Source organism: Gorilla gorilla, chromosome 3 (genome assembly GCF_029281585.2).
Source record: "Gorilla gorilla gorilla isolate KB3781 chromosome 3, NHGRI_mGorGor1-v2.1_pri, whole genome shotgun sequence".
Lineage (NCBI taxonomy): Eukaryota > Metazoa > Chordata > Mammalia > Primates > Hominidae > Gorilla > Gorilla gorilla.
In genome coordinates this window covers 37,132,156-37,159,103 of record NC_073227.2, presented here as the reverse complement: position 1 = coordinate 37,159,103, position 26,948 = coordinate 37,132,156, and the positions used below count along the sequence as shown (strand labels likewise).

The window sequence follows — 26,948 nt, the reverse complement described above, 5'->3', positions numbered from 1 at the left end:
TTAGAAATAAAAAATGGCTGAAAACTTACCTGGGCACTTCACAAAAGGGGAAACTGCAAATGGTGAATGAAGACATAAAAATATGCCCAGCCTCATTGGCAATCAGGTAAATATGGTACATATTGCAGGCACAATAAAACACTATTACACATCATGTAAGAAATGTGAAAACAGCAAATGTTGATGAGAATAGAGAGCTATGACAAAATAATGGCCCTGATTACTTGCCCTTCCCTATTTCCATACCTTTTGTTACATAGCCAGGTAATATCTCCCACTAAAAGTAAAGTACCTTTGCTTACTTCTGACTTTCGGATTATCCATGTGGTTTGCCTTAGCCAGTAGGATGTTAGAAGATACAATGTTAGCAGAAGCTTCCAAAGTATGTGTGCCATTTGTCTTACTCTCTGCTATCTCTACCATTACCATAGGAAGAACGTGCCTCTGTGATATGGTTTGGCTGTGTCCCCAGCCAAATGTCATCTTGAATTCCCATAATCCTCATGTGTTGTGGGAGGGACCTGGTGGAAGGTAATTGAATCATGGGGCGGTTACTCCCCATGCTGCTGTTCTCAGAATAGTGAGTGAGTTCTCACGAGATCTGATGCTTTTAAAAGCGGCTTCTCTCTTTGCTTGGTTCTAATTCATCTCTTTCCTGCCACCAGGTGAAGAAGGGCGTGTTTGCTTCCCTTTCCGCCATGACTGTAAGTTCCCTGAGGCCTTCCCAGCAATGCAGAACTGTGAGTCAATTAAACCTTTATAAATTACCGAGTCTTAGGTATGTCCTTACAACAGCATGAGAACACTCTGCTACTCTCCTGTTCTAAGTGGAATGAGGGACACACCTAGTAGACTCAGACCTACATACCTGCAGTGTGAAGCAGAGACAATCCACAGATTGATGGGAATAAACAACTGCTGTGCTCATCCACTGAGTTTGGGATGGTTTGTTGAACAACATTATGATAATAATTTACCAATCCAGGTGTAATAAGAATTCTTACACACCGGTGGTGGAAGTACAAATTGGCACAAACGTTTTGAAAAATAGTTGTTCCTTACTTATAAATATCTATACAGTTCTCTACAACCCATAAATTCCACCAGTAAGTAAATAACCTGGAAGAAATCAGGATGAATATAAAGAATATGCATAAAATGATCTGTAATAATAAAAACTGAAAAAATCCTACAGAGAATAAATATATAATAATATATTCATAAAGTGGAGTAAGTATGTATACACAGTAATATTTTAGTAAAATGGAATAGAGTATCACTTTGGAAATAAACCTATTTGGCTACAAATGCCAATATATGTCTCACAAACAGAATGCTGAATAAAAGAAGAATATTTTCCAAAAAACACACTTTTTTTCCAGTTTATGATATTCGAAAACATAAAATAATACTTTAATGTTCAGGAATGCATACAAAAACACATATATAAGAGATATTTGTCATAATCTTGGTTTCCATCTATTTAGAAGGAAATCCTAGTTTCCTTCTATTTTGAGAATTTTCCTCCATGAGAATCTGATATATACAACTCTCAGATGAGAAGCTGAATTCTTCCGCCACCATTCTAACATCAGAGTCATGAGTATATAATCTAAGCTCTGTCAATTAACATACCCTGCCTGGAACTTCCAATCTTAAGTACAAGTCGGATAGTGAAGAATTTGTGTTGCAGCAAAACACATTGTTCTGTGTGACAACAGTCCCTTCCTTTGGTAAAGATTTGGCTATCACTCTAGCAGTAGCTTCCTTTGGATTTTGATACAATTTTTTTTGGTTCTTTTTGTTTTATTTTTTAACCCTAGTTCACCAATTTCCTGTGTAAACCACTATAGTTTTTAGTAAACTCTTGTTAATGAACCAGTGGTGATTTCTGGGGCTTGCTGCTAAGAAAACTAGGAGACAAGCTAACAAGATCTTAAGATGGTCAATGACTGTTTGGGATCCTTCAAGTCTGGGGCCAGAAGGGACTTAGAAAAGAATATGTCCAGCTAAACATATGCATATCTTACTACTAGGTGTCTGAGGCCCTAGATAAATGCAGGTCAGTAATTCCATTTTTCACAAGTAGACTATTTTCTGAGTTATTTTGAAACTGTAATCACCAGTGAGCAAAGTGGTTGTTGTTCTCTGTGTAGAAGGTGCCAGGAGGTTTGCTCTGTGCTGTCCTGTCTCTCTACAGGAAATTGCCTCATTAACTTCTGTGACATTGTAAGAGCTGCTGTATTACCTCATAATGTTGGAAATTATGTCCAATCGCCATTCTATTGCTTTACTTTAGCATCCTCTGTGACTTCTAAAAGGGAATTTGTCTCTTTGAAACTGCTATATCTTTTTTTCATGTTTAGTAATACAAAACCTTTTGAAAAGCCTAGAAGCGTTTATAAACCATGATAATTTTTAACAAACAAAAACATAAAAGAAAAATGCCATGCAGAACAGAGTGAATTCACATGAGATGCTGGTTATACATTCATTTTTACTCCGGCAGCAAAATACGAGCACCACAGAATCAGCAAAGGGAAAATAAAAGGTAGAAAAAAACCCAAAACGCTGACAAAGAATTCTGAACATGAAATAAAGGCAGAAATAGAGAAAAGTAAACTCAAAGAAGGAAATGGAAATCTAAAATAAATAAAGGTAACCCGTCATGAAAATAATTGACAAAGGCAAAAAATAAATAATCAAGCTAATCAGAAGGAGAAAGAAAAATGGAAGGAAGAAAAATTCCAAATTCATATTTAATTTTCTCAAGTAAGAAAAATACACTAAAACAATAAGGGAAAAGAGACCCTAGAAAAAGAGAAAGAATAATATACAGTGTGCAAGTTCTATCTCATAAATCTTAAGATGTTGGAGAGACTTGAGATGTACTCATTCTTTATTATACACATATAGAGAAATGTTTTGCTGCTTTCAAAACTACACTCACTCACTGCCCCTGTTCCATCTTTACTGCCTTAAGAAGTAAAGAGCCCCAAAGCTGAAGGCATTTCAGGTTTAGTTATCAAGGCTAACATTCCATAAGTGATTTTGTATAGACATGAAACAGGTTAGAGAAGAGAGGCATGGTCACACATTTTGAAAATCAGTATTCCCATCAGTCTACACATCTTTTCAATAATTTATTCAACAATATATTTACTAGACATTTTCCTTCAGACTCACTGGGCTACACTAGTCATTTCCAAGAGGTCTATCTGAGTAATATGACATTTTACGTAGGTATTTGCAGTGCATGAGGCTTTTCAAAGGAATTTTATAGATACTAAAAGTTCCTTATTATGATAGGTTCCTATATTGTTTTTGCATAGCTTATAGGAAGAGGGAAGAGGTATGTAAATTAAATACTGTGGCATTTTCTGGTCTTTCTCGACTGGAGTTCATGAGAGAATAAGCCCTATTGAAATTATTTATAGGATTATTCTCAAAAGTACAATTCTACATTAAAAGAGTCTGATTATATACAAGGGCTGGCTAAGGCAATTGTTCGCAAATGGCCTCAGCATTATGTAAAAAATTGTCAGAAATTTAAATGTTTGGTCCCCACCTTAGATCTACAAAATCAGATGTTATATTCATGGGGTGAGACCAGACAATCTGTGTTTTAATAAAATCTCCACATGATTCTGATCCAGTCTGAAATTTGAAAATCACCGCCTTAGTACATTCAAGCCTAAATCCCTTTGGAGCCAGGTTAAGACAGTTGTATCAGACTGTTCTTTCATTGCTATAAAGAACACCTGGGGCTGGGCCATTTATAAAGAAAAGAGGTTTAATTGGCTGATGATTCTGCAGGCTTTACAGGAAGCATGATGCGGACAGCTGCTCAGCTTCTAGGGAAATATCAGGAAGCTTACAATAATGGCAGAAGGTGAAGGGCCATGGGGGATCTGCCTCATGACCCAAACACCTCCTAACCAGGCCCCACTTCCAGGACCGGAGATTGCAATTCTACATGAGATTTTGGAGGGTGCAAATATTCAAACTACATCAACAGCCTATAAGCTTCTTCAGGAATGTTTTTCAAATAGTCACAATGTAAAATGATAAAACTAGAATAGTAGAAATTTTAATGTTATTCTCTTACATAGATGGATAGCTTTAGGAAAAAGCCTGCTGTGGTTTTATCAAAAATCGTCCTTATAATAACAAAAATGTAAATATCAATTTTCAATAGCAAGGTAGAGTATTTGAAAATCTACTATTCTGAGTTCTACATCATGTAAGCAAACTTACTACAACAACTGCTACCACAAAGAGATACATAATGAGAATTACTACTAATAATATAGACCTATGGCAACTGATTGTCAAAAATCCAATAAATACAATTCTATGGAGCAAATACAAATGGAAGAGAAAAATCTTTCTATGCATTTGTCAAAAATCCAATAAATACTTGCAATTCTATGGAGAAAATATAAATGGAAGGGAAAAATCTTTCTATGTGTTTGCATGTGTATGTGTGTTTGTGGGTGTTTGTGTTAGTAGGGGAAAGTGGCAGTTATATAGAGTTTCATTTGGTTTGTTTTTTAATGAGACTGAAGAAACATACCCCTAAACTTCATACAAATGCATACTTTACTATTTACTTTGATTTACACACACACACACACACACATACATGCGCACGCAGGCACTGCTGTAACTTTCTTTTTGATCTCTATTTTATGCTATAATAGTCTATTTTTCTTCTTCCAGTGATGAACAATATAGATGTAGTAGGAGATAGTTTCTGCAGAAAAAGACAATGCATCATTAAAGCACAAGGATATTAAAAGCAAATTCAAAATCAGGAAAACATTTGAACTTTATGCACCAACTTGATTTGGGGACTAAAATGTATTTCAGATTTAGTATTCTTTCTTTTGCTTTTTCTTTAGTTTTCTTTCTTTTTGCTTTTCTTTTCATCTTATATTTGTTTTGTTATTCTCCTTCTTTGTTAATAAACTTCTGCTTCTTTGGCCCAAATGAGTGAAATATAGTCAACTGGGTCTGCATTTTCACTTTACATGTTGAAGTACAGCAATCCGGTTCAAATAGTTTGATCTTCTTCTCTCAATATCAAGGACAAATTACTGAAGATCAATACTGATGCCAAGGGACATGTTCTCCTAGTTACTGCAACCATATAGAGAAGAGGGTGATCGTATTTGAATGGAAAGTGAAGTCACAAATAATTGATATCCACTACAAAAATAAACAGAAACCATCATTTCTATCACAATATTATTACTTATTTATTCACCAATTCTGAAAGCAAAAAGTACTGCTGACATAAAATAGTAACTAAACAAAGTATTTTCTCTGTAGTCACAAATTAAAATTATTCTGTTACATTAAACATAAATGTTATTTGATAAATGTCTATTCAGTACACATGTGAAAGACAATATGGTAGATAACATATGCATTATTTCTTAGCTTGCCTATATGTAGGTATTAGTTGGTGGGCTTGTTAATATACGTATTTCTGGCCTCCATTCAAAGAAATTATGCCTCATTGTTATGGAGAAAGGGCTCAATAGTTTATTTTTAACAGGCTCCAAAGGTGATTTTCATGTTTTAGGACAAACACTTGAAAATGCCCTTGGAAGAGAAAATTGAAACAATGTCACTCTCCTCAAAATTCCTAAATTCTGAAGCATTTGAAATCATAATCATCTTTTGATGTTGGTGCACACATATAGTGGCTTCAAATACAAAATAAAATATGTTATATTTTGTAAAGCATAGGCTCAACTTAAAGGTTCAGGTTCAACATGTAAAATGCTTATAAGTAATCACTCCTGTCTTTACAATAACAGAAAGCTAAAGAAATTGAAAGTCAATTAACTTTTCTTGGACCCATCAGATAACTGAGGTCACAGGGTAAACAGCAAGCCTAAAATCTGGAGAGAAAGGGAAATCCAGATAGTCATAGCTGAGATCTGCTTACCTGGAGGAGAAGCTGAGGAACCATAAACTGGTAGGCAAACTTAAATAGTAATTTTAATAAACTGCCCAAAATGAAATGTAGGCTAGCTTGAGTTTGAGAAATTCCTAGGGCTGCATTCTAAAAACGTCCTTGACACTTTTGTGGGTTCTACTACCAGAAACTCACCAAATTCTTATTAGTAGAGAGCCATGAAAGATCCTCTGAAGGACCTGGCAAGGTTGGGGAGGTATGATCATTATAAAATACACCTAGAGAGTTCTCCATAAAAACAAAACAACAAACAACAACAATAAACAACAACACCTATCTCCAGTGGAAGAAACTTTACCAGAGCCTTATCCCATGTGGAAAAAGAGTATTTTTTCAACTTCAGCCCCCTTTGGCCTTCTTGTTTCAATTTAGTGGGGGAAGGATTAAAGCTAAGAAACACCAGTGAAGCGTACAGCCTTGTGGCACAGGCCAGCTGAAAGAATGATATTTAACCATACAACTATAGAATATTTTGTTTTCCTCACAGCTTACCACCTTATCAACAGGGCTTTAATATAATAACACTGGATTACAGTAGAAAGTTGCAAAGTATAGACTCTTATTTTAAAAGGAATTCTTAGGGAAGCACAAACACAATAGGTGAGAAAATAAATGAAGAAAATAAAGGAATGTGAAGCCTCTGGAACTTACAACATTTTAACAAATGTTCAAAACAGTTCATCTGCTAGCCTAATTTAAAAGCTCATAAAAGCTCATAGTAAAAGCCTATTTGCTTCAGTTCCAATTACCTGATGCAATATATATGGATTTCACCAAAAAATTATAAAGCATGCTAAAATGCAAGTAAAGCATAACCTAAAGAGACCAAGCAAGCATTAGAACCAGGCAGAGTTATTACACTGATTTGAGAATTATCAAACAGGAAATTTAAAATTACCATTTTAATATACACAATGTTTAAGAAGAGATAGACAATAGAAGTAGGAAGAAGGGAACATTCAGAAGAGTTCAAAAGGAAATTCTAGAAATAAAAAATTCTGCAACAGAAATGAAGAATGTCTTTGACAGGTTCATCAGTAGGTAAGACATGGATAAACAAATAATAAATGAGCTTTGAGAGAAATCAATACAAACTTCCCAAAATGAGAGGCAAACAGAAAAGAGAATAAAAATAAAAAAATAAAACAAAATAAAATAACAAAGCACAGAACATCCAAGAACTACAGGACAATGTCAAAAGGTCTAACACATGCCTATTGGAATATCAGGAAAAGAAGAAATCAGAAATCCCCCACTATCTTTCACAAAGTCTTCTGGAGCGCATAGGCAATGCTTCTGCCTTTCTCTCTTTGACAAAAATTTAGTCACATGATGCCAAAAGAAGGTTGAGAAATGTAGTCTTTTAATTGTGCACACTGATCGGTGTTATGTTACTCAGGGAAAATTGGAGAATGGTAGTAATAAAGCTGGGAATAAAACAGTTTGATTATAAAAACATATTTGTCATTCTAATATGGAAGGACTTTATTCTTCAGTGTTCTGAAAGGCACATGGTCATTTACTCTGACAAGGTCTATATGAACTATATTGGATCTGAGCATATCTTGCCTTAGAGATATTGTTGCCCATTCTTCACATAACTTTTTAGCTAATCAGTGTAAACATGTCATATTGCTGAGCAAATGCAAAAAAAAAAATGAGTTGAATCTGGGGCTAATCTCAGAAGTCCTAGATGTAACCATTCATAGCGGTATTTGTCTTCAGGCCTGTTGAAGTATGAAGAGAGAAAAATAATTTAATTTGGATGGAATATCAAGTTCATTAATTAAAAAGTAAAAAGAAAACTTTAAAAAAAGGACAATGTTGCAAAACTCGAGAGGATAAAAAATTTGAAGACTGTGAGTAAACCTTCCTGTTATACCAAATAATTTGATTTTATATTTTCTGAATAATGAATGGGAAACCGTGAAATTTTAAAATAGGTTGAAAATTCTGAGATGCACTTAAGGAAACAAATTACAAACATTGTCACTTGCTTTAAAAGAAGAAAAATGAATATACAAAAACCTGGTAGGTGAGGAATGCATTTATAGTAAGGGTAAGAGATTGAAAAATAAATACATCTGAATTATATTGAAAGCAACATTTGCCTACTTTCCTAATTTAACTGTAAACAACTTTGCAAATAGTCAATCCTCCCAAATATAGACCTCACTAATAGTTGTCCAAAGTTTACTATTTAACAACAGTTTGAAGAAAGCATTCTGGAATTTTAGGTGCACTGCGAACTTTAAGTTTAGGTTAAGAACATTTCTCTCTTTTGGAGGGAAGCAATTGTTTATTTTATTCTATCTTTTTCTTCCAAAAGTGGAAAATATCATGCAATCTGACTGAAATTCATATTATCTTCAAACAGTTATGCTGAGACTACAAGGTATACTGGGAAGAGAGAACTCACTGTCTGATCACTTACCATAAGTTTAACATGTTGGAGAACATCTTGTATTATTTGGAATCTATCCATCATTAAACATGAATGAGGAGACTGTGGTACACAAATGCGGTAATACCAAATGGATACATGTATTAAAGACACTGTAACCATCTGGACTCAATATGGGACCCAGAATGTTCCCATTTATCAAATTATAATTCCCATACGATATTTTATATCTGTAATTCAATGTTGATGAAAACATAATTGTTTTTAATTTGTCAAAGTGATTTTCAGCAGTAGTGGAGTAAGTTCACACATTTATCAGAGGAGGAAAAGATTGGTGGCCACTAGAGAATTTTACTAAATTCTCTTGTTTTAAAGAAAGAGGAAGCACAGAGACAAATAATAGTCGCCATCAGAGGATCATTCAAAAATTTTGAGAATGAACACATATGATAATTATTCTTGTCTCCATCTGTTTGAATTCATTTCCTCTATCTTAAAAGTGCTCTCCCTTTTCACTGTTTACCTAGATATTAAACAGGTTTCAAGATCCATCTTTTGCATAAAAACTATTACTACCATCCACTCCATTATATACTGAACTGTCCCTTCTGTAACACTGGAGACATTACTACCTCCACAAAATAACTTTTAATACGGGCTTTTTAATGATCTCCATGCAAAATAGAGGTCTGTCTTCTTTCCTGTCTTTTTTTTCTATTAATTGATTTTTTCTTTCTTTTTTCCTTCCTTCTTTTTTTCCCCTGAAGAAAAAAAAGTTTTATCATGAAAAATTATATAACAAACACCAATAAATAAAACTAAGAAAAATGCAGATATTATTTTTCAACAAATAGAAGTTCCCATACTTTGTCTACCAGGCCCGTGTTATAGCTGAAACATCTCTACTGGAAACTCAGGATATCTTGATCAACCATTAGCACAGCCTGTAAAAAATATTTACATAAATAATTCTTTGATGAATATTGGCACCCCTTTTAGTCCCAGCTATTGCTACTTAGGATAACCAGTATCCTATTATTTCCCCTTGTTCTGAAATAAATGCTGCCAGGAACACTTTCACTTCCAGTCCATCCAGGCTCTTTAGCTCTTCTAAGAGTTAGTCCAGGAAGGAATCTATGATGATAAGATTCAAGGTATTAATGCAAGAAGTAAAAGTAAAAACTAATAGGGAATAATAAATGCTCTGAGAGCTCCTTCCTTCCTCCAATCTAGACTCTGTTTTCTCCCAAATGTTGTTGGGCATCCTGAATCTTTTTCGATCATCTCCTGTACCTCTCACCTAGCCACATTTTGCTTCTTAGCACTTAGTCCTTGAATCCTACAGTCAAATTTTCATGACTTTCTAAGTATTTTTCCTCTCCAAAGTGTATAATCCTTATTCTAATATTCTTCTTCTCAGTCATGGCACCTCCGTTCTTCCAGTGAATGGGGTTAAAAATCTTGGAGATACCTTGCAGTCGCTCAGTCTTCAAAATACCCCTGAAATCTAACTTTTTTCTAGCAATACCACCCTAGCCCAAGCCAACAACATACCTAAATGTGACCATTGCAATCCCCTCTGAGAGTCTTCCATTTTCCAATATTATCAACCCTCCTACACATATACTTCTGTCTATCTTTTCCAAATTATTATTTGACACATGAATCTGTTTATGACGTTCCTCCAATCGAAGTTCTCCGGTGGCTTCCTATCATGCCTAGAAAAATACTCACATTTTCTTCCAGGCTTATAAATTCTAACAGGAACTTGTCCCTGACTGCCTCCCCTACTCACCTCCCATTGTCTTGCCACACTTTTTAACGTTTTAAAAACTCTTCCGCCTTGGAACTATTGCACTTTGCTCCACCCATCCTATTACTCTAGATAGCCTTATGACAACTTCTTATTTTGTACAAAAGCCAGGTCAAATTTATTACCTTCAGAAATGAACTTCCTAAGTGCCTCAATTAAATAGAAGTCTTCCATAAAATGAAAACTTACATTAAAATGATTTTATATTTATCACTATGTGACAGCATATAAATAAAATGTGTGTGTACATATACATGTATAATGTCTGATAACAATTAATGTATTTAATATTTTCCCAACTAATAGACTGTAAGTGCCATGAAAACAAGGATATTATTTATATGAACAATAGTGCCTGATACATAGGCAATACATAATAAATATTCTGAATATATAAATAATCTAAAGGAATTATACAATTTATATATGTCAAAAGGTAATCTAAGCATAATTTAAAACAAAATATTAAAGAGGAAAAATATTTTTCAACATATATACCAGAAAAAATAAAATGCCAAAAACTTAACCCTGAAATTCTTCATGAAACTTGGTCTAACAAGACCTTCCCCATTACAGATGATGGCAATTTCCTCTTTCCATTTGCCAAGTACAAATCCTTGAAGACTTCGTTGATACCCTTCTTTCTCCTGGAGTCTCATGTAATCTATTATTTTAGTTGCCCATAACTTCCAAATATATGCAAACTCTGACAGTCTCTCAGCACATTTTTATTAGCCCTTTGTCCCATGGTCATCTCTATGCCTAGGTTACTGCCATATTCTCGTAAGTTGTGTCTTTGCCTGTAGTACAGGCTTTTCATATAACAGCAGCTGGAGTGATCTCTTTCTACTGAAGGATTGAGTGCTGGCATACGATGGGAACTTTTTCCTGCTTGCACAGCTTTCCAATTATTTTGTAAATTAGCGGTGGCTCTTTGAAGCTCTGGAAAATCCTGTTTTCTGAAGCTGTCATCATCACCAATGAATATTCATGACAGTGGTGTTTATTGTATGAATTGCCATGATTTTTTCTGGAGTTACATGAATTTGTGTTTGAAACAGAAGCCTACATAAGCCTTGAATTTTTAACCCAATATTCTTGAATCTCTACCTGTATTGTTATGACTGTGATGAATGTCATGTGAACAATCAAAATTCCAAAGGGGTGCAGCATCAAAGCAGTTTCTCTCATCAGACCAGAGAAATTCAAAATAGTCTTCAAAATGAAAAAAAAAAAAAACTTGACTAACAGTAGGCTATTGGTAAGAAAATTTCATTACTACCTGACATTACATCTAAAGATAAGATAAATTTTTGGCATGTTCTTGTGGGTTTTTTTTAATCAATTATAAGTTCTATTTCAAGGTTTCAGTGTCCTTTTTTAACTTCAGAAAGGAGAAACTAAAATTTAATTTTAGAAGTTTTTATTCCAACATTTCTTTTATGCTATTCTTCTGCTTTATAAGCATGGATAAGTATTAAAGGCATAAAATAATTGGATATATATGTGTATATATATACACATATATCAGAGTATGTTAACATATATCAGATTATGTTACCATTTCTTTGCTCAAAATTCTGCGTTTTAATAAGATTAAATTCAAATTTTTCCACAATGGTCTCCTAGGTACAACGTGATTTGTGTCCCGGCTATGTCACTCCGTTACCCCCACCTTGCCTCCAACTGGTTCTTGCCTTTTCTTTTCCTCGCTTGCCCCTGCATATTGGCCTTCCAGCTGTTGTTGAAACTGACAAGCACATTCCATCCTTAGGGCATTTGCTTTAGCTGATCTTTGTGCCTGGAGCACTCTTCTCCCAGATTTGCAATTGGCTTCCTGCCTTACCTTTGCGCAGATATCACCTTCTTAATGAAGCTGACCCTCACAAATCTATTTAAAATGTTCAGTCTGGAAATCCTTATTCCCCTAATTATGTTCTATTTTATTTTACTTTGTACAGTATTTATCATCTTCCAGCACAAGTTTTAAGTTATTTATTATGCTGTGGTATATTGTCTTTTTCTGCAAGAATATCAGCTGCATGAGCACAACTTATCTTATTCTTGTTGTCAAACTAAATTACAGACAGAGGCTCTCTAAAAGAAAAAAGGTATTTATTCAGAAGTAAGATATTTCAGTGGGAATACAAGTGCCATAGTAAACTATGTGTGTATTCAGGGAGGTGAAGGAAGACAAAGGTTTTTAAAGGAAAAAATGAAGAGGATTATACAATTGTTGTCAGGTAATTATCCTTGACTATAAGGATCAATAACAAGGGTGACAACAATCTGAGAAGAGTTTCTGGGAAGATTTTTTTGCGGAAGTATTTTTGTGTAAGGTTACAATAGCTTCTGTACAAGGTTGTGATTTTTGCAATGCTTTGTGGTCTCAGGCATACAAGCATGAGAACCTTCTCCTCAGGGCCTTTTCTGGCTCTATTTCTCTTTACCTTTTTGAAAACACTAGTGACTCCCTTCTGATTCTGATAATTTTCACACTGTATGTGAAGCACTACTATTATGCACATACATGGTAAAAGCTTGGAGGGCAAGCTTCAAATTCTATTTGTTACATGAATATTTTAAGAGCTCTTACAAATAAAGATAAAAAACCAAACCTGTCAATTGAAGAAATGAAAGTAGAAACAAGAGTATGAAAAAGAAAAATTCAGCTCAACATCAAAGGCAAATTAAAGGCAAAACTCCATTTTAGGCAATTAATTTAGAAGGAGCTTTTCCTTTAATTCCTGATAAACATGTTTTTAAAAAGGCAGTATAAATAATAGAATCTAGTAGAGAGATTCAGTCATGGTTGCTGCCCTATCTCACATGATTCCTTCTTAAAAGAAACGTACAATAACCTTCATGTTCACATTCCAGGGCAAATATTTAGCCATGATTATGATTCTATATGCTTACTGTGTAGCATAAATATCATGCATATGGATAGAACCCTCTAATGTTGTATCTCTATTTAACCTGTTCTTCAGAAAAGGGCAGCTGACCCACACTCTCTGGGTCAATCTTGATAACTCTCACTCCCTTTCTCCATATGCAGCCAAATCTGTGAAGGGCAACATACCACTTTCATGTGAAAAGAGACTTCTTTCTTGACTTTTGTGCTTTTTTTGGTCTTCTAGTTTTCCCACAACAGATCTGTAATAAACATCAAATTTAGTTTAGAGAATTGGGGATGATTAATTAGCCCAGCATACTTATGTATAATTAACTGAAAGTTAAATATGGCCCTAAATATGAACGTAGTCCATTCCAGCTCACCAGGAGAACTCTGCTTTAGAATTCCAAGAACAGATCTGGAAAGTATAAAATACTGTTTTGCTCAATGTTGTCATATTTTCCTTATTTACTTATCTTAGTTGTTTAATTATGGGGTCAGAAGGCTGGGATCTAAAGTAGAATTCTCCTACTGTAGTTTCCTCAAACTCCATATAATAGAACTAGAAAATCCTACATTAAACCTGAAGTGTGTGTGTGTGTGTGTGTGTGTGTGTGTGTGTGTGTGTGTATTTCTTGTGTATTGGTATTCGTCTGTTTTTAAACCTAGGATAAAAAAATAAGATAGGGAAACAAGATATTTGGTATATTTGTTGATTGGAAAGATGACAGTTACAGTGAAAGAGCTGTATTAGATCTACAACTAAGAAGTGAACATTGAGCAAGAAAGAAACACTAAAAAGATAAATAAGCAGACAAAAAATTCTGTCTGGTAATATCGGTATTGTAGAAAAAAAGTATCTTTTTTTCCCATCTTAAGTTCATGGCTGAGTTCTCTATAACAAAAGACAGATTGGCAACACAAAAGCATACACATTTATTTAATATAAGTTTTATGTGACACAGGAGTCTTCTGAAATGAAAACATTTCAGTCAACAATCAACTGCTTATGCTACAGTGGTCTCATAAGATTGTAATGCTGTATATTTACTGTACCTTTTTTATGTTTAGATGTGTCTAGATATGCAAAAACTTACCATTGTGTTACAAGTGCCTACAATATTTATATAGTAAGATCCTGTACAAATTTGCATCTCGGGAGCAATAAACCATACCATGTATGGTTTATTATGGTTTATAGCCTAGGTGTGTAGTAGGCTATTTCATGTAAGTGTGTGTAAGTATATCCTATGACTTTTGCATCACGAAATTGGCTAATAACTCAATTTTTGGAACCTATTCCCATTGTTAAGCGATCCATGACTCTATTTAAAAATTTGGAAATTGGAGTGGCAAATCACAGGTGCAGAACTCACCATCTTGGCATAGTCAAATAAACAACACAGAGACTTAGGCACTGTGACAAAAGTGATCAAAACAGTCAAAATTGCCCATGCAAAATGTTGCATATTGTAAAGATCATGCCAGTTACTGTTTTCATTTATGCACACATTGAAAAGGGTGTTTATCTCAAGTTCCTTATCGTTGTAAATCAGAGGGAAAAAATGGATAGAGGTGAAGCAGAGGAGGCCTAATATCAGAAACAAGAAGTTGTAGTTGGAAATCTCACAAAAGAGAGGTATAAAACAACATATTAAAAACCGGTCATGAGATATTTTAAAACAACCTATCTACTGTTTTTTTTTTAATTCAAATATATTCAGCAGGTCAGTCATATAGCAGTTATATATTTTTTTTCTTGTTTCAATTCTAAAACTGCAACTGACAAGTTTTAGTAATCTCACCAGATAGAAAGAAGAATAATTTTAAAAATTTTTATAATTTGAGATTATTTCACCATAACCATATTGCAATGAAAAATGATGCTTTATTTTTAATAAAAATAATTTTGTCAACAAAAACTTGCTTAGGGTGTGATTTCAAAAGTGATAAAGTAATGCATTTAGAATTAACAATTAACTATTTTATATATATATACATACATTTATTATAGTGTAAATTTTAGGGTACATGTGCACAACGTGCAGGTTTGTTACATATGTATACATGTGCCACGTTGGTGTGCTGCACCCATTAACTCCTCATTTACATTAAGTATATCTCCTAATGCTATCCCTCTCCCCTCCCCCCACCCCACAGCAGGCCCCGGTGTGTGTTCCCCTTCCTGTGTCCATGTGTTCTCATTGTTCAATTCCCACCTATGAGTGAGAACATGTGGTGTTTGTTTTTTTGTCCTTGGGGTACTTTGCTGAGAATGATGGTTTCTAGCTTCATCCATGTCCCTACAAAGGACATGAACTCATCCTTTTTTATGGCTGCATAGTATTCCATGGTGTTTATGTGCCACATTTTCTTAATCCAGTCATCATTGTTGGACATTTGGATTGGTTCCAAGTCTTTGCTATTGTGAATAGCGCCACAGTAAACATACATGTGCATGTGTCTTTATAGCAGCATGATTTATAATCCTTTGGGTATATACCCAGTAGTTTTTCCTATTTTCTGAATTCCTGATGCTGTGGCATCTGGCCCTTGCTGACCTGAGAGAGATTGTCTCACCCAGGATTAGTTCATTCTCAGAGATAGTAAAGAACTTGCTTGAGAGCATGCCTTTGGTATGCAAACCAGCCAATGCCAAATCTATGTCTCCTCCTCCTTCTGTTATGTTTACCCTATGGCACCCTTTCCTCCAGGCCTAAGCACCCCAGAGCAACGTCACTGACAACTAGGGACTCCTCCTGCACCCCACAGCCCACCAAATTAATAAAAATATCTCATTTTAAACCTACTTGGCTTGCGTGCTTTCCATTGTCCATTCCTCCCAACAAAAACTCCAGTCAAGGCCCTGCCCTCAGCTCTCCTCTCTGCCTGCTCATCTCATGCAGATACTTCCCAGGCATAGTGTGCTGGGCCTTCTATTTTTAGGAGACGGTGAGAATAACGCAAATGCCTTTATTAATCACAATCACGTTTGTGCCTGTGTGCCTTATCAAACTTAATTAAAACAAATCCTGGGTACCATAAAACAAATCTGTATAAAAACATTAAAAAGTATGAAACCATTAAGATATAAAGAGTTAATCATCAATTATCCAGAAAGTTTGCTTCACTAGAAAACTCATTGCCAGATAATGTCACATAAAGGAGGTACTACAGTTTCCTGAGTTCTTGTCAAAAATTGAACATAAAACATAAAAAAGAAATTAAAGATAATCAGACCTAAGAGCCTAAAAACACAGTAGATTGTTCACTGGCCTACACTGTAAAACTAGAAAATCTGGAGATCTCATTTAAAATAATGACCAGCCTCACAGGGATTTTACTTGTAATGAAGACTTAATGTATCTGAAACATTTTAAAACTTTATGGATGAGAGACTTGAATCAAATGCTTTGCTAAATCACTCTTCTATCTCTCGCCTCAGGAGGTTAACTGCGATGCTAGCTTTCCTATGAAGGGGAGAGGCCCGAATTTTGCAGTTTGTTTTGAGCAAAGGTCAAATAGAACCATTGCTCCAGGGATCATTGCTTTTCTACATGGATTGTAGTCATAACAAACAAAAGAGCTATATTAATATATATCGAAGTGGTCCTGATTAGCAGGAAAGTAAATCAAACTAAACCAACACAGAGACCACACACACACAATATGTCTACCAATCCCCAAAGAATAGAATGGTGGGATGTGTCTTTATCACACAGAAATAATATGACAGTTATGACTTTCTGTGAAGAGGTGGTTGCTGGAACATAGAAAAATAAACTCACTTTGAAGGAGACTGGAGATAGGGCCTACTTACAAGATGAAGGTGAATCGTTCTATGCCTAATGTTGTTCAAAATGTTATTGGAAACTTTTTTTTAAAAAAATTAAACATTATTGGGCTGTATTGATATAGCATTTGCAAATATGTTCTGTATATAAAATTGCATGAAAAAATGGAGGTTCAGAGAGACTCAATAACTCCTCATGGGTTCTTTTTGATGGTGAAGAGCTTGGATACGATTCCCGATCTGATTTCAAAACCCTAGCTAATGGGTTTTGAAACATTAATATGTTTTATTCATAGAAAACATTCTCTTGAGGTTTCTGTAAAGAATGTGGTATCTTTGTAACATCGTAAAATTATTTATGTTTTTAAAACCATTTTTCTATATTACAATGAGTGATAGTGAAAATCACATGGACTTTAATATTAGAGACCTAGATTTAAATAAGAGCTTAACCATTTGATATTTGTGAATCTTAGAAAAGTTACTTAATCTTTCAAAGCTTAAGTTTTTGAATGTGTGAGCATAGCCAAGATGTGGTCACAGAGAATGGTTTGCATAATAAAGGGTGGTGTGTTTAAGAAGTACTGTTAAATTAGAAGCTACAAAATATAGTTTCTACTGTAGCACATAACAAGAAAAAAAAATACTTGGAAAAAAAATCCCATAAAATGCCTGCTTTGAATTTGAAAAAAAAAAAACATGGAAAATGTGTTCTGTTTTAAAAATAAAAATGACACTCCAAATTCAAAAGAACTGCTTTTCTAAATGATGTTGCTAAAGTAGAGTTGTATATTAAAGCATTTTTCATAAAAAGAAAGTTGCTGATGTTTTTTCAATGTATTGTGTTGTTCAAGCCCCCAGTCATCTAGCAATCCTTCTTAGCTATGTATCTAACTCATACTCCATATTTTAAAGACTCTCCTCTGCTCGTGTGGTTTACCTAAAAATTCCACATTTCAAAATTTTGTTTTCCTTGTATACTGTTGAAAGACTTTTTAAGAAAGTCTTCTTCAACGCTAGTTTTTTAAAATTCCAATTAGCATCTAGCCATTGAAATTAGACCTGCTAGCCTCTTTAGAAATGATGTGCTGGGACCTGAAAATGCTCTGCTTCTTTGCAGAGGATGTTTTTGGATAATTCTCCTTATTACAAGCAGATAGCTCTGAGTGTGTTAGAGCCAAGCACTGAGGATCTTTACATTATTCTACATTTTTTTTTTCCTATTCTGAACAACACTGGTGACTAGAACCTATGACTTCCTCAAGGGTAGCATCCTGAAAAATTGTTATCCCAATTCAGAATATTTATACTTTTTAACAACAGATAGGTCACAGATGCAGATAACCAAATCAGACCTCGTCTCTGTAAACAACTGATACAGCCAAACGTGTGCGTACCAGGTGACTGTCATCCCTGGTCAAGATTCGTTATCAAAAGCTAAAGCTCTTGAGTTTTCACAAGGTGTGATCCTCGAGGTGTCTTCTAGGTGTGATTGCAGAAAGCTTTCAGTACTTACTTCTAGCTTTAACTTTCCTGCATTTCTGAAGGATGGTTTTCAAACCTTGACATATCCTTCTATCCCCTACTCTTTTTGGTGTTGAGATAACTTGTCTTTGTTTCCATTTTACTCCATTTAAAAGCCCTCCAAACACTTCATCTTCCCACTTTTTCACTGAAAAACATCATGCTATAAGTGAAAGAAGCCAGGCACAAAAGACCTTGTGTTATTCCACTTAAATCAAATGTCCACAATAGGTAAATTTATAGAGATGAAAAGCAGACTAGTGATTGCTTGGGAATGAAGGAAACAAGAGAGTGATAGGTAAAGGGTCCAGGGTTTGTTTTTGAGGTCATAAAAAATATTTTGAAATGTTTTGTGGTGATGTTTATACATATCTATGAATTTACTGAAAACAATTTCATATTTGTGAATTACATCTCAATAAAATGGCTAAATACCTTATTAACAACTATGGTCTAGAGAGACAGGCACTAAAATACAGATTTCTAAGTGGTTGCCAATTGATCAAATAGTGGCTGTTTCTAAGTGGTTGCCAATTGGTCAAATAGTGGCTGTTTCTCTTTGATTATCATTTACTTAAATGCATTGTCAAAATTTAAAAATGTAGGGATCTCACATAAAAATCCAGAAGAAAGAGAAGGAAGAAAGGAAGGAAGAAGTAAGGCAGGGAGGAAGGCAGGGAGGAAAGAAGGAAGGAAGGAAGGAAGGAAGGAAGGAAGGAAGGAGAAAAAAGAAGAAAGAGAGAAGCATTATACCTTGTCTGTTGGGTTTTCATAAGAGTTATTATCTCTGGATAATTATCTCTGAATAATAATAGTTTGAGCCCCCTAGGAACACATTGAATCCCTTTCCTAAGTACATATAAAAGACAGGAAAGAATGACAGCATCCTGGACTCCTCATTTTTCTCTTTCCTTTTTTATAACACCTTACATTGAATGAGATTGTAGTCAAAACTGGGGACAAGGATGGTATTTTTCTCTTGCAATGAAAGAAAAAAAACCTCAGTGTCAATCATTGACAACATTTAAAGAGTATCTTCTACTGACTGACAACTTTTAAGCCAATACTATATTGCCCAAGGAATGACTGAGATATCCGACTTCATAGTTAAGGATGCTATTTATGAACTCCAGGGGGTTGTGATGTTCTTACTGTTTAACAAGTGTAAGTAAGAGATCCCACAATGCTGCTGTACTAAATCCCTTTGTCATTCCACTTAATCCCCTTCACCGTTTCCTCTCCTGAGCCTTAGCTTCATGGTCACTTTAGTTCTTTGAAGTTTGTTTTTCTGCCCCCCATCTGTGTGAATCACTGCAGGCCAAATTCTGTTTTTGTGATAGTCAAGGGGAGCTGCCAGCCTGTATCTAAAGGCTGAATTGAGCACCAGGGGTGGAGGCTGATCTCTAGCAAGTGTAAACAAACCTATCAGAAAATGTGGCTAAGCTAGACAAGTGCTAGGGAGGGATGTTAGCAGAGTGGCCAGATAATGATTTTTATTTGGTTCTACAGAACTGACTGTGTTCTTTTCTTCCTCCTTCTTTCTTTCTTTCTTTCTTTCTTTCTTTCTTTCTTTCTTTCTTTCTTTCTTTCTTTCCTTCTTTCTTTCTGTAATTCTGTAATTCCTTTCTTTTTCTGTAATTCCAGTTCAATTGTGATCTTATATAAATAACTACAGGTTGCATAGTAATTGTAGGGTTATTGAAAATATTGCATTTTATACCAATATTATTTCTGTAGACCTTTACATTTAAAAGCACTTTCAAATTCCTTTTTTTGTAACATAGTTAGGATGGATTATCATATTAGATAAAGGTTTATAAATTTAATGTATGATTCCTAAAGTATTGTTTTCTAAGTACTTGTCAATGAGAAACTTAATTCAATGATTATAAATCAACATCTTTATATTCATTTATTATTTACAAATATGCAAGGATTATTTGTAATAATCTGGTAGGCTTCTCAATTTGACAATACAATTTCACTCAATTTCCCCTGGTTAGAATACAGGAGTTAAGGAATTTGTTACAAGTATGACTTCTATAGAGAGCTGCCAATCTACAGATCTTATTCTAATAGCTTCAATAACTCTAACACTACATATAAGTTGCTGAAGAGAGAGATTTAAGTAAAAATTTTAAGGCAAGTAAAAAAAATCAACTTAATTATATCCATTTTGGAAAGCATATAAATCAACTTTTCACTACAAAAAAAATGCTAATTCTGTAAGCTATCTAATGCTTAATCTAAAGGAGGTTATATTGTATTATAAACTGAGAAAAACTGCATTACAATTTAACATTTATTTAATTGAAACCTTTGCCAGATGTAAGTATTCTAATAAGCTTATGAATATCTAAGACAAATACGTAAAACTGAATGTTTTCATAAATCATACAGAGGGAATTTCTGAAGCATAAATGTCAACCGAGTTGTCCCTTCCTTGAGGAAAGGGAACCAGTCTTTTAAATTTGCTTTTCAGTGTGTCATTGATTCAGACTGTCCTGGGATTGAGGCACAAGTGCAAAATCTCACAGGCATCTCTGGGCAACGTTGTTCTAGGCAAAAGTAATTATCAAGAGAGTGAAGCTATCAGAAAGTGGCAGAAAACACAGTAGTTGAGGGGATGCATATTGCCCTAAATCAAAAAATGGATCTGGGTGGTACACCAACGGCATCTGTTATAGTCCACAACTCACATTGCTCAAATCCATTTGCATCTCAAATCAAGTTGACTCCATTAGGGCAGAACTTCTCTGGGATTCTTATTGGTCACAATTTCTAAGGAATGTATAAGAGAAGAGTTAATTTTATTCACTATAAAACATGATGTTGCTTTTTGTCTTGAAGGCCATAAAGGATACCCATCATCTTCCCTCTTCACCATCCATTCTAAAGTTACTCCTTCTCAGATAGCATTTTGTAGGTATAGGTTGTTTGCCTGGTGACACAGATTCTCATCTTTGAGGAGATTCTGAGTTTCTAGGTTCAATTTACTGGTCAAGCTAAGATTTCTGCACTTGCTCAGTTACAGTTAAAACTGAATAGAAACTATCAAGGTATTTCCCAGTTGATCATCAAAGTGCAAAACATATTCATTCCTGCTCTGATATTTGCCAACAACCTTCCCATGTATAATGATCATGTTCAATTATTACTCTATTATGACTACTCTATTTTTTTCCTGATAATCTTCTAGCACAAGGAGCCAAACTGTTCATAAGGCCACTGTGGTTATGTAAGTTTAGTGAATCTCTTACTGTGTACTCAGGAGGAAACATCTCTTCTGTGAGAACTAGGACTTTGGAACTACAGAATCTAAAGTTGCAAGTTTAAGAAACACAAAATTCCTAAGAGGCTCAGTAGGATAGTAGAGTCATCCTGATTTCCATCCCTGGGATTCCGAGTCCACGTGGTCTACTAATTTAAGAGAAGAGCATAATCTCTTTCTCAGTGAATATTCCTCAGTAGCTACTAGTGTACAAATTAAAGATCTGCACACTTGTGCCCATTCTTATTGCTTCACCCATATGCATCTTCCCCAAAGTTCCTTGTACCCATATTTCAATATTGTTTCTTACAAGCCAATGGCCAAACAGATAACCCATTTGGTACTGTCCATGAATATTATATATAATAAATTTGGAGCTGGATGTGGTGGCACATGCCTGTAATCCCAGCACTATATGAGACTTAAGTGTGATGATCACTTGAGCCCAGAAGTTCAAGGCTGAAGTCAGTTATGATCATGCCACTGCACTCCAGCGTGGATGACAGAGTGATAACCTGTTTGTAAAATGAAATAAATAACTAAAATGATAATTTTGGTATAATTCTTTTATTAGTCTGTTCTCATGCTGCTAATAAAGACATACTCGAGACTGGGTAATTTATAAAGGAAAGAAGTTTAATTGACACACAGTTCCACATGGCTGGGGAGGCGTCACAATCATGGCTGAAGGAGAATGTGGATCAAAGTCATGTTTCTCATCGTGGCAGGCAAGAGAGCTTGTGTAGGGGAATGCCCCTTTACAAAACCATAAGATTTCATGAGACTCACTCACTGTCATGAAAACAGCATTGGAAAGACCCAGCCCCATGATTCAATTACCTCCCACAGAAGGGTCCCTCCTATGACACGTGGGAATTGTGGGACCTACAGTTAAAGAGGGGATTTGGGAGGGGACACAGCCAAATCATATCATTCTGCCCCGGCCTATCCCGAATCTCATGTCCTCACATTTCAAAAACAATCATGCCTTCCCAACAGTCGCCCAAAGTCTTAACTCATTTCAGCATTAACTCAAAGTCCAGAGTCCAAAATCTCATTTAAGACAAGGCAAGTCCCTTCTGCCTATGAGCCTGTAAAATCAAAAACAAATTAATTACTTCCTAGATACAATGGGGGTACAGGCATTGGGTAAATACAGCCATTCCAAGTGGGAGAAATTGGCCAAAACAGAGGGACTACAGGCCTCATGCAAGTGTAAAATCCAGCAGAGCAGCCAAATCTTAAAGTTCTGAAATGATCTCCTTTGACTCCATGTCTCGCATTCAGGTCACACTGATACAAGAAGTGGTTCTCATGGTCTTGGGCAGCTCTGCCCCCGTGGCATTGCAGAGTACATCCTTCCTTCCTGCTGCTTTCATGGGCTGGCGTTCAGTGTCTGTAGCTTTTCCAGGTGCATGGTGCAAGCTGTTGGTGGATCTACCATTCTGGAATCTGAAGGATGGTAGCCCTCTTCTCATAGATCCACTAGGCAGTGCCCCAGTGGCGCCTCTGTGTGGGAGCTCCGACCCCACATTTCTCTTCCACACTGCCTTAACAGAGGTCTTCCATGAGGCTTCTGCCCCTGCAGCAAACTTCTGCCTGGAAATCCAGACATTTCCATACATCCTCTGAAATCTAGGAGGAGGTTCCCATACCTCAATTCTTGTCTTTTCACCCACAGGTCCAATACCATGTGGAAGCTGCCAAGGCATGGGGCTTGAACTTTCTGCAGTAATGGTGTGAGCTGTACCTTGGCCCCTTTTAGCCAGGGCTGGAGCTGAAGCAGCTGGGATGCAGGGCACCATCTCCCAAGGCTGCACAGAGCAGGGTGTCCTGGACCTGGTCCATAAAACCATTTTTCCCTCCTTGGCCTCCAAACTGTGAGGGGAAGGGCTGTTTTGAAGACCTCTGACATGCCCTGGAGATGTTTTTCCCATTTTCTTAGTGACTAACATTTGACTCCTTGTTACTTATGCAAATTTCTACATTGGGCTTAAATTTCCTCAGAAAATGTATTTTTCTTTTCTGTAATATCAGCAGGCTTAAAATTTTCTGAATTTTATGCTCTGTTTCCTGTTTGAACATAAAGTCCAATTCCAAACCATATCTTTGTGAATACATAAAGTTGAATGCTTTTAACAGCACCCAAGTTACCTCTTGAACACTTTACTGCTTAGAAATTTCTTCTGCCAGATGTCCTAAATCTTTTTTATCAAGTTCAAAGTTCCATAGATCTCTAGGGCTGGGGCAAAATGCCACCAGTCTCTTTACTAAAACATAGCAAGAGTCACCTTTATTCCAGTTCCCAACAAGTTCCTCATCTCCATCTGAGAATGAGCAGCATTTGGTCAAAGCCAGTCAACAAGTCTCTAGGAAGTTCCAAACTTCCCCAGATCTCCCTGTCTTCTTCTGAGCCCTCCAGACTGTTCCAACATCTACCTCTTACCCAGTTCCAAAGTTGCTTCCACATTTTTGCTTTACAGCAGCACCCCACTACCTGGTACCAATTAACTGTATTAGTCTATTCTCATGCTGCCAATAAAGACGTACCTGAGACTGGGTAATTTATAAAGAAAAAGAGGTTTAATGGACCCACAGTTTCACATGGCTTGAGAGGCCTCACAATCGTGGTGGAAGGCAAAGGAAGAGCAAAGGGACATTTTACATGGTGGCAGGCAAGAGTACAAATGCAGGGGAACTGCCCTTTATAAAACCATCAGATCTCATAAGACTTATTCATTATCATGATAACAGCATGGGAAAGACACACCCCTGATTCAATTACCTCCCACCAGGTCACTCTTGTGACATATGAGAATTATGGGAGCTACAATTCAAGATGAGATTTGGGTGGGAACACAGCAGAACTGTATCAATTCTCTTTTGTCATAAAATGGACAATAAGATGTACCTGCCAACCCTATACCTACTGAATAGATTCCTTCTCACCATTATGTCTCATAGCTACCCCTAGAGACCAGCCTGGCCAACCTGGTGAAACCCATCTGTACTAAAAATACAAAAATTAGTTGGGCTGGTGGTGGGTGGCCATAATCCCAGCTACTTAGGAGGCTGAGGCAAGAGAATCACTTGTACCCAGGAGGCAGAGGTTTCAGTGAGCCAAGATTGCACCATTGTGCTCCAGCCTGGGTGACAGACCTAAACTCCATCTCGGAAAAAAAAAAAAAAGTTGTTGTACAAAAGTGCATTTTTGGCTTATACGAACATACTGAGGTGACCTATTCATGAAGTAAGTTCTGTACTATTCTTCCTCTCCAGCCATTAAAAAAAGATCCAGCTTGAGAACACAGATGTGAGTATAAAAGAAGGTACTACTGCAACAGTGGTGGGTGGCATTTATGTATCTTATTTTTACCCATTAAACTTGAGATTGATTCCAGATGTACTACTTCCATCTTACCATGGATTCTAGCTGGTTCTCACTGACTATCTGACTTTTTAAGTCTTCTCACACCCAGATCTTGATAAGCAGTACTCATTCCACGGTTTTTTGATATGCCATGGTCAGATATTCAATCTTTACCAATGTCCAATAGCATACTTACAGTTGCTTTTCAAATATGCATTCATGTTTGTTGCAAATGGCATGATCTTTCTTACTTCTTAAACCTTGGAGTTTGAACTATGGTTTTCATATGAATCTGTACAATAGACATGACGTAAAACCTTTTCTGTAAATTAGATAACTTTAGTTCTATGAGATCTTCTAGTTGCATGGCTCAAACAACATCTTGGATCTGTTTCAGAGCCTTTTCTTGTTCTAAGTCCCACTCAAAGCCGTTAATGTTACCTAACAAATGTGTCAGAATAGCATTACATATAATAGCATTATTATGTAATAAATGTGTCAGAATGCCATTCCCAAGTATAGTATGCTGTGTATGACCCCCAAAGAAGGTTAGGAGTTTTGTAGCTATTATTTCAATATGTTGGCCTGCCTTGGATTCCTAAAAATTTGAGAAATATGATAGGCACATGAATAACTGTAGGGATATATCTTTACCCTCTAGAGCAAGATATTTGGACTGCTAGCCATTTTTTGTTCATCAAGTCAATCAAAATGAAGAGTGGACCAACTTTATCGCCTGTGGATTGTTTAGATGGTACTAGAGCCTACTGGTATATTGTGTCAGCAAGCTAGAGAAATAAACTTTTTCAAGAGAAAGACCCACAATATTTGTTGTCATATATTCATTGTGAATGTGACTGTTTCTTATTCTCCTTCTCAGTGGATATGTAAAAGAAGGCACTTGCTCTAACAATAGCTGATATTATATAACAGAAACTGTGCTAATCTACCCTTGTAAATATACCAAATCTGGTACAACAGCTGCAATTAAGTTTACAGTGGTCCTGACTCATAAGCTGGACCAACTATATTTTAGGGGATTGTGTTGTGAACTAAATGGTGATATCATAAGCTGGACCAACTATATTGTAGGGGACCGTGTTGTGAACTAAATGGTGATATCATAAGGCGGATCAACTATATTTTAGGGAATCATGTTGTGAACTAAATGGTGATATCATGGGGATCACAACCCCTGCATCTTTTAAGTTTTTGTGAGTAGCACTAATCACCCTGTGATATAATTTTGTTCAGGATTTGCTATATTTTATGGAAAGGATCAGTTTCAGAGTCTTCTTCTTGGCATTTCCTAATGCAATTATTCTTACTCCACAGAAACCAAGGTGTGGGTTCTGTCAACTACTAGAGATGTTCATTCAAATTATATATTTGTGAAATAGGGCTTTGGATGTAGTGGATCTTCTGTGAGTCATATCCGGGCCAAGACTCCCTTTATGACTGGACCGTATGTGCTTATTGTCTACCATAGCAGAGAGAATGAGAATTTAGGTATCTAGTATCTGTGTCCATAGCATTTTTTTTTCTAACTAGCCATTGAAATACGAGATCTTCCTTTACCTCTGTGTAAAACTACCCAAGTAAATTGCCATATAAATGTGTTTAGTAAAGGAAGGTGAAAAATCACTGCTGTGTACACTTGCTGTGCTATTAAAGGGTCCTTCTTCATGGGGCCCTGCTCCCCTCATAACCAGTTGTTCTTGAGCTAAAAAATGTCTAAGCTATGAAAAGTGGGGAATGGGCCATGAAAGCTCACTGAGGTAACTGACTTCAACTTTTTGCTCGTTCAATCTTGATGTATTTTTATGATAGATGTTAAGAAATATACTTTTCTGTGGTTTATTCATCTTGGCCCTTGCATCTCCATGTT

The 26,948-nt window shown here is 35.9% G+C and overlaps 1 long non-coding RNA gene across 2 annotated transcripts; it reads right to left on the bottom strand.

Moving 5' to 3' along the window:
• Positions 1 to 5,239: 5,239 nt before the first annotated feature.
• Positions 5,240 to 25,453, bottom strand: LOC109026551 (uncharacterized). 2 transcript variants are annotated; one of them, XR_002005559.3, is made up of 5 exons: positions 25,112 to 25,453; positions 21,119 to 21,200; positions 13,289 to 13,362; positions 9,260 to 9,337; positions 5,240 to 7,716 (listed from the first exon to the last, which is right to left on the bottom strand). It is a non-coding gene; the product is annotated as an uncharacterized lncRNA (long non-coding RNA). The 2 variants fall into 2 exon arrangements; XR_008678933.2 differs by having other exon boundaries at positions 25,257 to 25,453.
• Positions 25,454 to 26,948: the final 1,495 nt, after the last annotated feature.